General features: G+C 41.0%; 1 protein-coding gene across 5 annotated transcripts in view; it reads left to right on the top strand.

Annotated features, from left to right (window-relative positions):
- Window positions 1-12,193, top strand: part of COL13A1 (collagen type XIII alpha 1 chain) — a 286,336-nt gene that overhangs the window by 43,601 nt on the left and 230,542 nt on the right. The gene's annotated exons all lie outside the window — the stretch shown is intronic.

The following is a 12,193-nucleotide window of genomic DNA, read 5'->3' on the forward strand; positions in this document are numbered from 1 at the left end:
TTCTCCAATATCTGAGAACCCATATAGTATCTTTATGCATGACTAGTCGATATGACAACCAGACTCCAAGGTCTGAGAACCCACATGGTATATTTATATCTGACTAATGGTCTGGCAACCAGGCTCCAATGCCTGAGAACCCACATGGTATCTTTATACATGACTAGTGAATATGACAACCATTCTCCAATGCCTGAGAACCCACATGGCCATTGGCTACATTACAGTACAATAGTACTGTGAGTATGTGAAGGTACAATGAAATATATGGTTCTTTTTTTTTACATTGTTGTATAGTAGATGGAGCTCTGTCACTCTATCATCAATAGCTCCACTTTTATAATGTATATGGATCCAGTCACCACACATCCATCACCATACACAACAGTATATGACATCATTGGTGGTAAGGTGGTATGTGCTGAGATTACTCTTGCAGCAGGTTTAAGCTATTTCTCTGTACTGATAAAACATGATACTATACCCACTTTGCACAAATATTGCAGTGGAACCCAATTAATTTTTTTTAGTTGTAACTTTTCCTTGGAACTATCCAGTATATATTCATGCTAAAAGCATAAAAGCTTACCACCCTCATCTGTTTAACTAACAGTGTGCTATGCTTAAAGAACAAGTTATAGTTTTGCTCATGAAGATTTGCCAAAATGTACTACTTTAGTAGAGGTAATGGTGAAAACGTTAACATCTGTGGACTGTGGAGATGAAACATTGTAAAAAAAATGGTAGATCTAACTTTTGCCATGTTCAAAAAAAATGAGGAAAACCTTAATACCATGTGTAGCAGATTAAAGAACATACAGTATGTATGAAACTGTGGAAGTAGCTCAATCTTTCCATTAGCAGTATCTCTCCTGCTTCTCACATAAGACATAAGAAAAAAAAATGTACTAGAATATGGGAAGACAAAGCCAAGGCTTTGTAGACAATGTCTTTTGGATATGTCTTGTTATGGTTTCTGGCAATAGTGTTTTCCAAGATTTTTATATATGACAGTTTCCATAGAAGAGATCTATTTTCTGCTATTTTATCTGCTGCTTCACATGGGAATAATTTACCAAGCTGTAATTATGGATATTTTCTAATTATATATAAATGTCCATGGACTATGTTATATCTTTATTACCTACTGAAAGAAAAAAATACTCTATGGTCTATTAAATGGCAGCTGCTACCGGACTCTGGTGGACCATTGAGTATGATTATTCTCAACGGAAAGACTGACATATTCATGTTGCCTCTAGTGAATTTTACTGGATTTTAACTAAAGGAAATCTCTGTAATTACTTTGGGTTAGTAATTTATTTTGTGCCATTATCCCTAAATGTTTTCAGCCTATAGCATTTTCTCCCGTTATATGTATGTTTAATATTAATGTAAATTATTAGAAGGATAATTAGCTTTTTCCTGTTACTTAGCCAAAATCTCAGTAAGACAATAGTTTTATTCATATGCTATCACATAGATTTTATATATAGTTCATAGACCTGTCAGAAGTTTTATAGTATATATTTCTTTCTTATCTTCATTTAGTGGGTGAGGTTTATTAATACTGTAACATTGCACCATCTGATCTGAATTCAATGTTTTTTCAATGTATTTATGCTAAAAAAAAACTAAAAAAAACTAAGTACAATTATAAAACGGCCTCATTGTTTTAAAGGGGCTATCTGGGAAATCCAAAATTTTAACTGATGCCTAGACCCTGCCTCTCATTTAGAAGGAATCATACACCTACCTGCTCCAGTCCTGTGGCACAACCACCTTTTGAAGTCAGTGGTTGGCTGTCATGGAGCAGATCACCATGCCCATGACTGAGAAGAAGTAAACAGGACACAAACTAGAAAATGGACACACAAGAGTCAATGCGCAGTGAGCCGGCAAGTGTGAAGCTGTTATTGTGGAGGCTGGCGGCAGGCATCAGTTAAAAGTTAGGCATTCCCTGACAACATCTTTAAGATGGAATATTCTTACAGGAGATGTCTTATAGTGACCTAGTAGACCGTATGATAAGTAAATAGCTACAATAGACAGTTTACAGGGCGCTTCTTAAGGGCTCTTTCACACTTGCGTTCTTTTCTTCCGGCATAGAGTTCCGTCGTCGGGGCTCTATGCCGGAAGAATCCTGATCAGTTTTATCCTAATGCATTCTGAATGGAGTGAAATCCGTTCAGGATGCATCAGGATGTCTTCAATTCCGGAACGGAACGTTTTTTGGCCGGAGAAAATACCGCAGCATGCTGCGCTTTTTGCTCCGGCCAAAAATCCTGAAGACTTGCCGCAAGGCCGGATCCGGAATGAATGCCCATTGAAAGGCATTGATCCGGATCCGGCCTTAAGCTAAACGTCGTTTCGGCGTATTGCCGGATCCGACGTTTCGTTTTTTCCTAAATGGTTACCATGGCTGCCGGGACGCTAAAGTCCTGGCAGCCATGGTAAAGTGTAGTGGGGAGCGGGGGAGCAGCATACTTACCATCCGTGCGGCTCCCGGGGCGCTCCAGAGTGACGTCAGGGCGCCCCAAGCACATGGATCACGTGATCGCATGGCACGTCATCCATGTGCATGGGGCGCTCTGACGTCATTCTGGAGCGCCCCGTGAGCCGTGCGGACTGTAAGTATACCGCTCCCCCGCTCCCCGCTCCTACTATGGCAACCAGGACTTTAATAGCGTCCTGGGTGCCATAGTAACACTGAAAGCATTTCAGTACACTTGCGTTTTTCCGGATCCGGCGTGTAATTCCGGCAAGTGGAGTACACGCCGGATCCGGACAACGCAAGTGTGAAAGAGGCCTAAGAAAGGAGTGTTTATTAAAACAGAAATATATACAGCACATTTCACCAACGGACTTCAGGGTTCCTTTCTATTTTACTAGTAGACCATATGGACATGAGAGAGCTGAACTCATGACTGCCCCTCTATGAGCCAGGATGCATGGGCGCTAACAAGCGAATGGGACAAATCTATTTTTAACTTTGAAAGCAGAAAAAATAAACCTTTGCAATTCTTACAGTCATCCGGACCGTCATTGGGAGTGACGGGGAACAATAGAATTTTGTGACCTTATGTTTTTATATATAGAACATGATAATGGTTTGTTGCAGGGAATCCAGCTTCACAAAAGACCCTGGGAGCCTTCTCTTAGGAAACTGCCACTTGACATAACGTCACAGTGAATTTCCAGGTGAAGATAGCCCCAGTGCACATCTTAAGAATAATTTTAGTATGTTCCAGGATGAAGATATAGTCTAAGGAGTTGTATTTCCTATATGTGTACTATCAGCGGGTGGCTGTCCTTGTCTGATTCTTGGTATGGATTCTTTGGCTTGTCAGTGATAGATGGGTATTGCTGAACTTGTGTGCAATACTGACACCGTTCCAAGATAGCTACTCAAACCAGCTACTCTTAAACTTCTTACCTTCTTGACTGTCAAGCTAAGAATTTGAGGTAGCTCTGAAAACTGAAATCGAATCAGCCTTTTATGTAGAAGTCTGTAAGTCTGCCTATAAAATGTGGAATCAGAATACACATTTGCATCATTTTTCTTTTGCTTGGAAGGACCTTTAAAATGCACTCCTTTTATGAGTGCCATCATTTGGATTGAATTACTTATGTGGCGCCTATGTATTTTCAGAGTATGAATGGGGGGCGTCAAGAAATTCTGTAGAAGCTGTATTGCTACACCATATAATAGGCATGCTCAACCTGCGGCCCTCCAGCTGTTGTAAAACTACAACTCCCACAATTCCCCTGCTGTAGGCTGATAGCTGTAGGCTGTTCGAGCATGCTGGGAGTTGTAGTTTTGCAACAGCTGGAGGGCCGCAGGTTGATCATGCCTGCCATATAACATTAGTTACATATCTCACACTTGAAGATATTGTGAATGAAACTTTTTTTCGGCACATTAAAAGTCCCTTTACATGGGCCAATTATCAGGAAGGAATATACCTAGGAATGCTTCTTCTCGATAATTGTCCCCTGCAAAAATGCTGCCAATCATCCAGTGAATGAGAAAACACTCTTTGGTTGAAAGCATCATTGATGCAGACACCAAAATCATTCTTTTTTGGCCTGGATCTGCTGCCCAGAATCAATCTTTTTGGAGACAAGCAATTTTGGTCACTCATCCCTATTAAGACAAGATTATTGCTGCATGCAATTGCTGCACTCTGAAAAATGGTTTGTTCATGATCATCAGTCAGCCTATGTAAAGGGGGCCTTACCTTATCCCATTTAAATGTAGATTGTGTGAATTTAGACGGTCTAAAGATCTGTCAAATTTATCACTATGGGCCAGGCTGGATGAAAAATTTGGTGCATTGCTAGATTTCTTTAACTTCATACAACCTATTGGTTAGCTTACAGATTTTTTTTTTGCAAAAGTTTTGGCACAGAATGTTGCATCTTCATGGGCAAGGATCATACATTATTCTTTTTGGCTTACTTGACTTCATAATGTGTCTAAAATGAGATATACAAAACCACGAAAAATAATCTAAATTGTGATGTTAAGTATGCAACAATTCAGGTGCAGCCACAACATGTCACAGCACATGTAACCCCTGTCAAGCAGGACAAGAGCGAGGCAGTGGGGGTCTGAAGGAACCAGAATCCAGTAGCAGGGAGAAGCAAAGTATTAGGGGCTCTGGCCAAAAGGCCCTTAAAGTTGTGTGTTTTAGGAGGACTTGAAGACAATCTAATGTGTATGGGAAAGGGGGGGGGACTCTTGACTATTCCCCTTAAGGCTCATATATAGGATGTTGAAGGGGAAAGAAAAGTACACCAGGACCTTGGAAAAACCCAACACTATAATGGGTGACCCAGTCTATTCTATGGGGCATGCTCTTGTCTAAGTATGCCTCCAAGACATTAAGGCCTCTTTCACACGGGCATCCCGGATTTGCTCTGGATGCGTCACGTGTGCATTGTGGGAAAGCCGCGCGAGTGCGCACGCAATTTAAGTCAGTTTTGACTACGATTCCGTTGTATTGTCCAGTTTTTATCGCACGGGTGCAATGCGTTTTGCAACGCGCGTGATAAAAAACTAAATGTGGTACCCAGACCCGAACCCAGACTTCTTCACTGAAGTTCGGGTTTGGGTTAGGTGTTCCGTATATTTTATTATTTTCCTTTATAACATGGTTATAAGGAAAAATAATAGCATTCTTAATACAGAATGCTTACTAAAATGTTGATTTGAGGGGATAAAAATAAATAAATAATTAACTCACCTCATCCACTTTTTCGCGCAGCCATCATCGTTTTGTTTCTTCTTCTTTCAGGACCTTTAAAAGGACCTTTGATCACATAATCCTTCTATCTTCATTCAGCAGGACCTGCGCTGACGTCACCACATTCACCAAGTGGTGAGTGTGATTACGTCATCAAAGGTCCTTTTGCAGGTCCTAAAATAAGAAGAAACAAGACAATGCCAGCTGCGCGAACAAGTGAATGAGTGAGTTAATTTTTATTTATTTTTAACCCCTCAATCGACATTTTAGTAAGCATTCTGTATTAAGAATGTTATTATTTTCCCTTATAACCATGTTATAAGGGAAAATAATACAGTGAATTTACTTTAATGGAGTCCAGGGTTGCTCATCCCTATCATCTCCTAGCAACCATATGTGAAAATCGCACACGCATCCGCACTTGCTTGCAGAATATAGAACATGCTGCGATTTTCACACAACGCACAAGTGATGCGTGAAAATCACCGCTCATCTGCACAGCCCCTTTGAAGTGAATGGGTACGGATTCAGTGCGGGTGCAATGCGTTCACCTCACGCATTGCACCCGCACGGAAAACTTGCTCGTGTGAAAGAGCCCTAAAGCTTTACATACGCAATTAAGACGTGTAAGATAGAAGGTCACTATGCTGAACTCGATAAAATAATTTAGTCACCTTTGGTGACAAGACCTGTTGCTAAGCATTCGATCATTTCAGATAGACACGTCTTGCCACCAGAGAGAGATGTCTCCCTGTGATCCTATTTTATGCTGTAAGTGCATAAATAGGGCACAAATATAGTGACTTATTTGCATTTCTCATATGGTTTCATATTTAACGCAGCAAGTTAGAGCATGAATTATACAGCTGTGTGCTTTTAACCTACTGATTTGTATTCAAGCAAACGTTGAAGAAACTCATGCTGTGCCACTATTGGGCAAATCCTACACATAATGTTGCATAATGCTTTCTTTTGATCCAATATGTAAATGTGCAATTGCACCCTACTAAAGAAATTCCCTGCCAGTTCTTTGTTATTCAGACAAGTCATTTTGTCTCCGATTGCCCCTGGCACCAAATTTAGAGTGCAAGCAACAGGCTCACCATGCCCCTATTGTACATTATAGTATAGTTCGCCTTTGGTTATTTTAACTATACAAGATAAAAGAATCGTTAGTATTTGCATAGCTATGGACCCACAATGGATAAAGAGCCAAGACAGGTTCTGATACTAGCAATGTTCTCTAAAAGAAAAAAAAATCTGTGCTAAAAAAAACAGTAGCCTAAATGCATCCTTGGCAATATATTTTGTGTTCTTCGGTGCTTAGTGTAGGCAGTATGCTGTTTATTTTAGTTGTACCACAATTGTTCAAAGTTATATGTGTGCGGGGGAGACGTTGGTTGTCAAGCCTTGTTTGCAGAGTAGCACAAAGTGAGTTTGTCAGCTGAAACCTAAGATCACGTTGGGACTAAAATCTCCCATTCTAACTTTCCCATAAAGCATATTCATATACATTTCAATAGCTCATTTGTAAAGGGTTTTTATCTGAATATTTATTTAGTGTCTCTTAGATCTGTGGGGCTTTTGTGATGTGTCCTGGCCTCGTACATTCCAAGTAACACGTCAAAAAGGCAGAGTCCTCCACTTGAGAATAGTGTGGCTCTGCAAAGGAATCTTTCTGCAAATAAGATGTTTTCCTTTGTGCTGTTTTCATGCTAGTTGCTTCTTTTGAACAGGTTTGTAATTTGTGCCTACAGTGTCATTTAGAACACGCAAGACATTAAAGCTAGAGGAAGAGTAGAAGAAAAGTAAGTCGTATTCCCAGCCCAAAAAAAGTACAACTGACACTTTTCTTTTCATCTTAATTCATTATTGTGTTTATTCTGAGCCCGCTAGCCAGCCTACATACCTATCGGCACACAATCATTTAGATAAAGGGACAATAGCGCCAGTTTCACCAAATAGTTGTTGTGTTCCCTTTTAGGTACCTTATTGCAGATTTCACACCAAAAACAAAATCATTTTAGTCTAGTTGATGCTTTTTCTGGTCTATTTCTATGTTATTCCAGTGTTTCATTCACTGCTAAATAACTCAAGGACTCCCTGTACAATAATACTACTTTAGTTGGTTAGAGGTTTTCATTGGAACCTGTGCCATTCGACTATATGCCCAACTCTTAGACCTTACATACTACAGTGCCACAGGCACTCCTTGTGTCATCATATGGTGTCTAGTATCGCCACCAAAAATATGGTTAGTTTTAGGGTGTATATACATGTGCCAGTTTTGTATCACTTTTTGCAGCGATCATGCCTAAATCACATCCAACAAAAACACCACAAAACTGGTACTTGTAAACAACTCTGAAAATGGGTATAATGTGGGTGTAGTTTTTGGGAATAACTTCACCCTGTTTTGCCACTTAGCACTGGGAGCCTCAGACAGACAATGACTCACTATAGCTCAGTTAGTATTCTCCTCCTCTGCCCTCCGGTCTTAGGTCTTGGAGCAGGCAATGCAGATGATTCTGGCTGCTGAATAAGTGCCCCTTGCTGAGATATGCTGCTTGCTAGCTGAAATTTCTTGCGGGCATCGTCCCCATTAGACTGTCCATAAGTCTGGTCAGCCTGGCAAAGGGGGGAAATCTAATCCAAGGGTGAAGTTATCAGCTTTATTAATGGGCTTGTCCAAAGGATAGGGGATAAGTGTCTGATCGGTTGGGGTCTGACTGGTGGGAGCTGTATTCCCCCATTTTAATGGTGTGGCTGACATGGATACTGGTCTGCAGCTCCATTCACCTCTATGGAACTGCCGGAGACAGCCAAGTACGAGCGTTCTGCTGTCTCAGGCGGCACCATAGAGTTGAAAAGAGCAGCACCACATATGTATGTCCACAGCTCCATTCAAACTTTAGACAATGGGCCCCTGCGGTCGGATCCCCCCATGCACACACCACCCCACCCTGCCAATTAGACACTTATTCTATATCCTTCGAATAAGGAACAACGTCTTTAAAAATACTGACGCTAATTTATTGCCCAGTAGACATTTTTTTTATTGGTACTATCCTCTAAGTATAAATACCAGCCAGGTGGTCTACCAGTCTGGTGGCAGTACTAATGATGCCTCATATGGCGTTGTATTCTATTTGTACATAAAACTATAAAAAATAAAAAAAACACCCTGCATTAACTCGTAGGCAAAGAGATGTAGTAAAACCCAAGATATTTTTCCTGAATGCTGTATTATGATTCCATAAAACTAGAAGGTTGCATGGAGCTGTAATATAACAACACCCTTGGGTCCTTACCGTGGTCACCTTCAGCTTAGTACGTCCGTTCTAGAGGCACACACTCATGGACTGTATCTGCAGGTAAATAATGACATCGATTTTGTCATCTAAGACAACTAGATACCTGCTACAGAATAGGTCATATATGAAAATCTAGAAAACATGCTCATTCATATGTGGATACAGTCAAAATCTGAGATCAGAAATAAATACTATTTATTTGTAATTATTCCAAAGGTATCCTTCCTGCATCTACATATTTGTCAGAAGGTTTCTTCATAAATGAAGTCCGTTCACTATGAGAACGAAAGATTATTGCTTTCTTACAGAGCCCTCTTGTGGCAAACTATACTCATAAGTAGTGGCTCTTCTGTCTCTTCTCGTATGGAACAAGCAATATCATGCAGGTTCACTGATGAGTGGAAGATGATATATATCAGGTAATAAAGAGTTTTCTCAGAATCAAGTGTCCAATACCACTGTAGAGTTTGCAGTGTGTGTGGCCTTTATACAAAATAAAAAGGAAATGGAATTACGGGAAAAAGCCTATATTTTTCTTTCTGGAGCTTGTTTGCAGAGTGATAAAATTATCGTGGGATAAGGGCATGACTCAAGCTCAGGAACTGTTTGAGATGTAAAGATAGATTTTATGTGGACTTATAAAGTAAGATACAGAAATGAGTTACAGATAGACTGGCAGACATCCAGTGAGAATTTAAATCATATGCTATAGCAGGCTCCCCTGCAATATCACACTTGTCAATGTGTACATACAATGAGCGGTAGCATTGTATATGTCTTCTGTAATTGGCTGGATGACACAAAGCAGACAATTATTGTGAGGGCATTCCCTCTCCTGGATGTTCACCCATACTAAAGATGTTTCTTCTTCATCATATTTTTGACAGGTAGGAAAAAGCCAAGAATGAATTACATTTAAATAGAAAATATTATACTGGTTATCCGGTGTTTAGTGATTTTTGCTTTAACTACAGATTATTTTTCCTTGCAAATCTAGGATTTGTCTTACAATTTATAGTGAACCCCAGCTAATCTAACATACTTAAAATGGCTTAAACTTCTAGATTTTCTGAACAAAAGAATGCTCACTTGGTTCTTCACTAATCATTACTATCTCTTACAACTACCATTTAGAGATAGCTATGACGGCTAATGCTTACCGTGGTTCAGTGGTTTGCCTTGCCTTGCAGTGCTGGGGTCCTAGGTTCGAATCCGACCAAGAACAACATCTGCATGGAGTTTGTATGTTCTCCCCGTGTTTGCGTGGGTTTCCTCTGGGTGCTTTGGTTTTCTCCCACACTCCAAAGGCATACTGATAGGGAACTTGGATTGTGAGATCCATTGGAGACAGATGGATGCTAATGTCTATAAAGCACTGCAGAATATAGTAGAGCTATGTAAGTGCATAAAATAAATAAATAATAACTGGTAATGCTGGTTATTCTGATGTACTTGGAATATCTATAGGTTCTGTCTAGTGCTACATTCAAAGGGATTGTCTGAGATTTTGACATTGGCTCCGACTCCCGCCACTCCCACGATCATCTGTTTGAAGGGGCCACGGTGCTCCGGTGAGAGCTGCAGCCTCTTCCTAGGCCATTGATGTCATGTTAATTAGTCCCAACGCCCAGTTACAGCTCAGTCCCATTCAAGTGAATGGGGCTGAGCTGCAATACCAAGCACAGTCGCTATCCAATGGACGGTGCTGTTCTTGTTAAGCTGCTGTTGATAGTTCCGCACCCTGTAGAATTTTTGGAGACATTTTATTGCTCTTTAGAAAGTTAATGAATTGGTTTGCCTGGACAGTACATTTTACTACTGGTACTGTATACTTTGACTTGATTCTTTTCCCAGATTTTAAACCTCTACACACATCTCTATTATCTTAGTGGGAATAGACACATATAATGTTTTTACTGTAGCTAACAGGAGCGCACTGGAAACTTAAAGTGGGTCTGGAAGAAAAACAAAGTGGCCTCATGTTGTAAGGGGTCTGAATTGACAGAAGGCAGGTCAGCAATACCATATTGTGGAACAAAGCTAAATACCTCAGTGCAACACAATAAACTGACCTAGAAGCATTAAAAACCACAGTGCAGCACAAAATAATGTCCCAGCAGGACTAAATACCTCAGCAGAAGTTACCTCTTTGTGGTTGCCAGTGCCAGCTGCCACGTTCTGTCCTCCTACTCTAATTGCCTGGCAATACAGGATGAATTCAGGAATCAGGAGTGCACCTATGATCACTGCCCAGGTACATAACTACTTCACACCCCGGGCATTAATTCATTCTGGGAGTGACAGATCATGACTTGGCTGACTGGTGGCCCCCTGGGCATCAACCCAATACGGAATTTCCCTGTAGAGACTATAGGAAATGTGCCCCTGATAGCTAATAAGACAATGATTGATATTCAGGAAAGCACTGCAGCCTCCTCAACAGCTGATTGGATAGGGTGCTGGGTTTCAGATTACCACCGATCTGATATTGATGACCTTAGATACCCAGAAAACTGCTTTAATTTTGTAAGTGCTAGATTATCTGGAATTTCGATCCCTGCTTGTTATGGCATACTGCAAGAACATGGTATAATATTTTGACTGGTGGAGATCTGATTAGTAGGAACCCTCCACCAATCTAAAAAATATAGGCATTTTTTCTTTAGGCTACTTTCACACTAGCGTTCGATCGGATCCGTTCTGAACTGATCCGATCATAATAATGCAGACGGAGGCTCCGTTCAGAACGGATCCGTCTGCATTATTTTAGCATATAGAAGCTAAGTGTGAAAATAGCCTCGTACGGATCCGTCCAGACTTTCAATGTAAAGTCAATGGTGGACGGATCCGCCTGAAGATTGAGCCATATTGTGGCATCTTCAAACGGATCCGTCCCCATTGACTTACATTGTAAGTCTGGACGGATCCGCACGGATCCGCAAGCAGCGTTCAGCTGTCCGCCTGTCCGTGCGGAGGCGAGCGGAGCGGAGGCTGAACGCCGCCAGACTGATGCAGTCTGAGAGGATCCGCATCCATTCAGACTGCATCAGGGCTGGACGGAAGCGTTCGGGTCCGCTCGTGAGCCCCTTCAAACGGAGCTCACGAGCGGACCGACGAACGCTAGTGTGAAAGTAGCCTTACAGTGACAATCTGGTGCACTTGTACCCAGTCCCCCATTCTTGAAGGGCCCATATTATTGTACCACCAGCATTATACTGTAAATATCATATAGTAGTAGATGTGGGCCATGTTACAAAATCCATTGAGATTCAAGGGCTTCAAGTCTCTATTCATAACTATACTTCATGCCTATTTATTTATTTAATGCACTTATGAACCGCTGACATATATTAAGAAAAGTGGTTACAAAATCTTGAGATAAGACCAGGAAAGAACTAGAAACTTAAAGTGGTCCTGGAAAAAAACCTAAAAGTGGCCCTATGTTGCAGGTGGGTCCAAATTTACAGAAGGTGGGTCAACTCGAGTAGATAAGGCTAGCATACTATAGTGCAGCACAAAATACTGCCCCAGCAGAACCAAATACACAGTGCAGCACAAAAAAATTTCGCCCTCACTATAGTATTCAACTATATCACTGCCCTGCCTGAGGCTGTATCACCATTATGTACC

This window comes from Bufo gargarizans, chromosome 6, assembly GCF_014858855.1.
Source record: "Bufo gargarizans isolate SCDJY-AF-19 chromosome 6, ASM1485885v1, whole genome shotgun sequence".
NCBI classification, from domain to species: Eukaryota; Metazoa; Chordata; class Amphibia; order Anura; family Bufonidae; genus Bufo; species Bufo gargarizans.